The 5,907-nt window shown below is 39.1% G+C and overlaps 1 protein-coding gene and 1 pseudogene across 3 annotated transcripts in view; one reads left to right on the forward strand and one right to left on the reverse strand.

Moving 5' to 3' along the window:
* The window catches only part of LOC108530829 (uncharacterized), a 28,660-nt gene that overhangs the window by 14,160 nt on the left and 8,593 nt on the right, over positions 1-5,907 (forward strand). The gene's annotated exons all lie outside the window — the stretch shown is intronic.
* On the reverse strand, positions 221-1,073 carry LOC108530818 (HAUS augmin-like complex subunit 1 pseudogene; annotated as a pseudogene).

Raw genomic sequence — 5,907 nt, forward strand, 5'->3', positions numbered from 1 at the left:
AAAAAAAAAAAAAAAGAGAAAAGCCTTTTTAATATGAAAACTATGTATTTGGGAACAAAAATGCAATACACAGTAAGAAACCATATTCTATTAATTATGACATTCTGTAATCTATGAACACAGAAAATTTTGTTATTAAGAAACGCCAAGAGGAAAAAAAACTCTATAAAGTCCTATTCATTTTACTTTGTTAGGGAAAAGGATGTTAATTTGGCTATTGTCACAGTTCCGTCATGTCTACTCTCCTTGTAAGTTCAGCTTCATTGCTGTGTAATTCTTGCTTTGCTTCTTCAATTTTCACTTGAGTAAGAGGGGAATTCGGCATTAAGTCTAAATAGGACTCAAATTTTTTCTTCAAAGATATAGTCTGTTGCTTTAATTTAGCCAGTTTCTCTGACAGTGCTACTAAGGACTGATGAGACAGAGAAGCATCCATGCCTCTGGCTGAAAGTTGCTCCTCTGTAGCCTTGATTCCAAATCTGAATTCCTCTGACTTTGCTTTTAGAAAGTTCATGTTCTGATGACGAGTATCCACTTTGGCCCTTTCTGTGGACAGATGCAACCTCTGCTTTCTTGAGATCCTCTTGTAGACATTTTCAAACATTAAGTTGCAGTTAGATTTTTTTCAAGTTTTCCAGTTCAATCTTGATTTCTTCACCTTCGGATTTGTTGCGAAAGAGATCAGAGGTCAAATCATTCACTGCAAGGATAAAACTAGCTAGTAAGTCATCCTTTCTTTCAAGGGCCACCACACTGTCAACCAAAGCATTCAGATACCTGGAACCAGTGCTAGAGAAATTGGCAGGGAAAAAATTCACACTATCCATGAGAAGGTCTTGAAGATACTAGGCTTCTGACTTGTATTCACTTGCTTTCTGCTTCAAGTCCTCTATTACCAGGTAGTCATCCCTGTCCCGGACCCTGTTGGGTTCTGAAAGGTGATGTAAAATCTCTGTGGTCCGTGGGTTCACATCATACTGTGGAATGGGATGATCTCCAAATATTTATTTTAACCATGCAGCAATCTGCGTTTCTTTCTCCTCCAGGAGCTCCAAGCTACCACTCCTGCTCATTTAAAACTTTTTTTTCAAGGAGTCAACTTTGGTTTCATTGATTTTCTATTATTTTATATTCTCTTTTCATTTATCTCTGTTTGGATCTTTATTCTTTTCTTTCTTCTGTTAGCTTTGGGTTTATTTTCTCTTTTCTAGTTCCTTGAGGTGTCCAGTTAAATTACTGGTTTCAGAGCTTCCTTTATCATGTAGGTGTTTATACTTACAAATTTCCCTCTGAGCACTACTTTTGCTTCATCACGTAAGTATTGATATGTTGTGCTTTTGTTTTCATTCTTCTGAAAGTATTTTCTAATTCTCTGTGTGATTTCTCTTCCGACCCATTGGTTGTTTAATTTCTACATAGTTGTGAATTTTCCAGTTTCTCTTCTGTTACTCATTTCTAGTTTATTCCACTATGGCTAGAGAAGATACTTTGTGTGATTTTAACTTTTAAATATGATTGACACTTGCTTTGTGGCCTAGCATATGGTCTACCTTGGAGAATGTTCCACGCACTTCAGAAGAATGTGTATTCTGTTATTTTGGGATTGAGTGTTCTAAACATGTCTCTTAGGTCTAAATTGTTTAGTGTTACTTAAGTCCTCTACTTCCTTTTGATCATTTGTCTACTTGTTCTACTTAGTACTGAAACTGGGGAAGCTGGATGCAGTGGCATGCACCTGTAATCCCAACTACTCAGGAGGCTGAGGCAGGAGGATTGCTTGAGCCTAGGAATTCAAGACCAGCCTGGGCAATAATAGTGAGACTTTTCTCAAAAAAAGAAAAGAAAAGAAAGAAAGTATTGAAGTCTCCAACTATTACTATAGAACTATCTATTTCTCCCTTCATTTCTGTCCACTTTTGCTTCGCATATTTGGTCTTTTGTCAGGTGCATACATGTTTATATTTGTTTTATCTTTTGATGAGTTGAACCTTTTATGAATATATAATGTACTTCTTTGTCTCTTGTAACAGTTTTGACTTACAGTCTATTTGGTGTGATATTTATATAGCCACTACAGACTCTTTTATATCTTTTCCATCTTCTTACTTTTAACCTATTTGTGTCTTTGGATCTAAAGTGGGTCTTGGCTGGGCATGGCAGCTCATGCCTGTAATCCCAACACTTTTAGAGGCCAAGGTAGAAGAATCACTTGAGTTCAGAAGTTTGAAACCAGACTAGGCAACATAGTAAGATCCCATATCTACAAAAAAATAAAATAACTAGGTATGGTGGCACACACCTATAGCTCCAGCTACTTGGAGGCTGAGGCAGGAGGATCACTTGAGCCCGGGAGGTTGAGGCTGCAGTGAGCCTTGATCACATCACTGTACTCCAGCCTAGGCAACAGGGTGAGACCCTGTCTCTTAAAAAAATAAAGAAAATAAAGTGAGTCTGTTGTAGACAACACATAGATAAATTATGGGTTTTTTTTTCAATCTATTCTTCCAACCAAAAAAAAAAAGACCTATTCTTCCAAACTTTGTTATTTAATTGGGGAGTTTATTCCATTTACCTTTAAAGTAATCAACTAATAACAAACACTTACTCCTGCCATCTTGCTATTTGGCTATATATTTTGTTTCTTAATTCCTCTAATATTGCCTTTTGTATTTAATTGATTTTTTGCAATGTGCTGTGTTGATTTTTTTCACATTACCTTTTGATAATTTTCCTTTTTTTTCTTTTCAATTTCTTTCCTCTGACAGGATACAAGACAAACACTCAGTTTGCCTGAGTTTTAAAAGGATATTTCCTTTGCCCCAATTAATGAGCAATAAAGACATAAATCCATTTTAAAAGTGAACGGGGTTTTCCATATTTTAAAGGTTATTTTCTATTGGACAGGCATGGTGGTGCAAGCCTGTGGTCCTAGCTGCTCAGGAAGCTGAAGTGGGAGGATCACTGGAGCCTGGAAAGTTGAGTCTGCAGTGAGCCGTGATCATGCCACTGCACTCTAGCCTGGCTGACAGAGTGATACCCTGTCTAAAAAAACAAAACAAACAAACAAAAAAACCCCACTTATTTTCTTTGTGGCCATTTTGGAGATTACAATTAATATCTTACATTTTATTTATTTATTTATTTATTTAGAGACAGAGTCTCGCTCTGTCTCCAGGCTGGAGTGCAGTGGCGTGATCTCAGCTCACTGCAACCTCCACCTCCCAGGTTCAAGCGATTCTCCTGCCTCAGCCTCCCAAGTAGCTGGGACTACAGGTGCAGCTAATTTTGTATTTTTTAGTAGAGATGGGGTTTCACCATGTTGGCCAGGATGGTCCTGATCTCTTGACCTTGTGATCCGCCCACCTCAGCCTCCCAAAGTGCTGGGATTACAGTCGTGAGCCACCGCGCCCGGCTAATATCTTAAATTTAAAACAGTCTCACCAGGCACAATGGTATGCACCTGTAATCCCAGCTACTCGGGAGGCTGAGGCAGGAGGATATTTTGAACCCAGGAGTTTGAAACCAGCTTGGGCAACATAGTGAGACCTCATCTAAAACAAACAAACAAACAAACAAAACTATATAGCAATCCAGCTTGAATTAATACCAACTTAGCTTCAATATCTATAAAGATTTTACCCCTATACATCTGCATCTTTTCCCATTATGTTGCTAGTGTCACAAATTACATCTTTATACATTGTGTGCCCATTATCATAGGTTTACAACTATTGTTTTATGCATTTGTTTTAAAATCCTATGGGCAAAAAAGAGGAGTTACAAACAAAAAATGCAATATTATGGGCTTTTATATTTACACGTGTAGTTACCTTATTATTGTTCCTTATTTCTTTTTTTTTTTCCTTTTTTTTTTTTTTTTTTTTTTTTTTTTTTTTTGAGACGGAGTCTGGCTCTGTCGCCCAGGCTGGAGTGCAGTGGCCGGATCTCAGCTCACTGCAAGCTCCGCCTCCCAGGTTTTACGCCATTCTCCTGCCTCAGCCTCCCGAGTAGCTGGGACTACAGGCGCCCGCCACCTCGCCCGGCTAATTTTTTGTATTTTTTAAGTGGAGACGGGGTTTAACTGAGTTAGCCAGGATGGTCTCGACCTCCTGACCTTGTGATCCGCCCGCCTCGGCCTCCCAAAGTGCTGGGATTACAGGCTTGAGCCACCGCGCCCGGCCCCTTATTTCTTTATATGGCTTCAGTTTACTGCCTAGTATCCTTTCATTTTGGGTTGATGGATTCCCTTCAGCATTTTTGGTAAGGCAAGTCTACTAATGATGAATTACTTCAGCTTTGATTTATCTGGGAGTGTCATAATTTTGCCTTCATTTTGAAGGGTATTATTTTGCCAGATATATAATTCTTGATTGGCAGGATTTTTTTTTAAGCACTTTAAATACCATTGTCCTTTTATATCTTTTTGGGGATTCACTCCAGGATCCCCCACAGGTATCAACATTCACAGATGTTCAAGTGTCTTATATAAAATGGTGTGGGCCAGGCATAGTGGCTCATGCCTGTAATTCCAGCTTTTGGGAGGCCAAAGCAGAAGGATTGCTTGAGCCCAGGAGTTTGAGACCAGGCTGGGCAACATAGTGAGATCTTGTCACTACAAAAAAATAAAAATTAAAAAAGACTGTAAAAAATAGTAATAATAGCTACTTGAGGGGCTGAAGCGATAGCTTGAGTCCAGGAGGTCAAGGCTTCAGTAAGCCATGATCACACCACTGCACTCCAGCCTGGGTGACAGAGCAAGACCTTATCTAAAAAAAATACTAATAAAAATAACTGGGTGCGGCAGCTCACACCTGTAATCCCAGCACTTTGGGAGGCCAATGTGGGTGGATCACTTGAGGTCAGGAATTTGAGACCAGGCTGGCCAAAATGGTGAAACCCCGTCTCTACTAAAAACACAAAAATTAGCCGGGCACTGTGGCTCCCGCCTGTAATCCCAGCACTTTGGGAGGCCAAGGCAGGTGGATCACCTGAGGTCAGGAATTTGAGACCAGCCTGGCCATCATGGTGAAACCCTGTGTCTACCAAAAATATAAAAATAAGCTGGGCGTGGTGGTGGGTGCCTGTAATCCCAGCTACTGGGGAGATCAAGGCAGGAAAATTGCTTGAACCCAGGAGGTGGAGGTTGCAGTGAGCTGAGATCACGTCACTGCACTCCAGCCTGGGTGACAGAGCAAGACTCTATCTAAAAAGGAAAACAACAACAACAACACACACACAAAACTAATAAAATAAAATATAAAATGTTATAGTATTTGCACATAACCTACATACATCCTCCCACATACTTTAAGTCATCTCTAGGTTACTTATAATTCCTAATACAATGTAAATGTTATGTAAATTGTTATACTGTATTGTTTAGGGAATCATGACAAGAAAAAGTCTGTACATGCTCAGTACAGACAAAACCATTTTTCTCCCAAATATTTTTGATTCATGCTTGCTTGAATCCACAGATACAGAGCCTATGGATATAAAGGGCCAACTTTATGTTATCTCCATGGTTTCTGGGGATAAATCTGTTTTTAGTCTTATTGAAGATCCGTTACACATAATAAACTGCTTCTCTCTTGCTGTTTTCAAGATTCTCTCTTTATCTTTGTGGGTTTTTTTTTTCCCAAAGACTGTATTCTTTGTATTCACTGAAGCCTTCATTTTGTTATTTTAGTTGTTAGCCAGTGACCTAACATAGAATTCCTTAAATGCCTGCGACCAAAAAAAAAGTTTTGTTTTGTTTTTTAAAAAGGAAGAAGAAAGAAACAAAAAAGAAACGAAAAGAATAAAGAAGAATATGAAAAAAATAAATAAATGGGCCGGGCGCGGTGGCTCAAGCCTGTAATCCCAGCACTTTGGGAGGCCGAGACGGGTGGATCACGAGGTCAGGAG

The sequence above is a fragment of the Rhinopithecus bieti genome, unplaced genomic scaffold, assembly GCF_001698545.2.
Source record: "Rhinopithecus bieti isolate Rb0 unplaced genomic scaffold, ASM169854v2 scaffold_8674, whole genome shotgun sequence".
NCBI classification, from domain to species: Eukaryota; Metazoa; Chordata; class Mammalia; order Primates; family Cercopithecidae; genus Rhinopithecus; species Rhinopithecus bieti.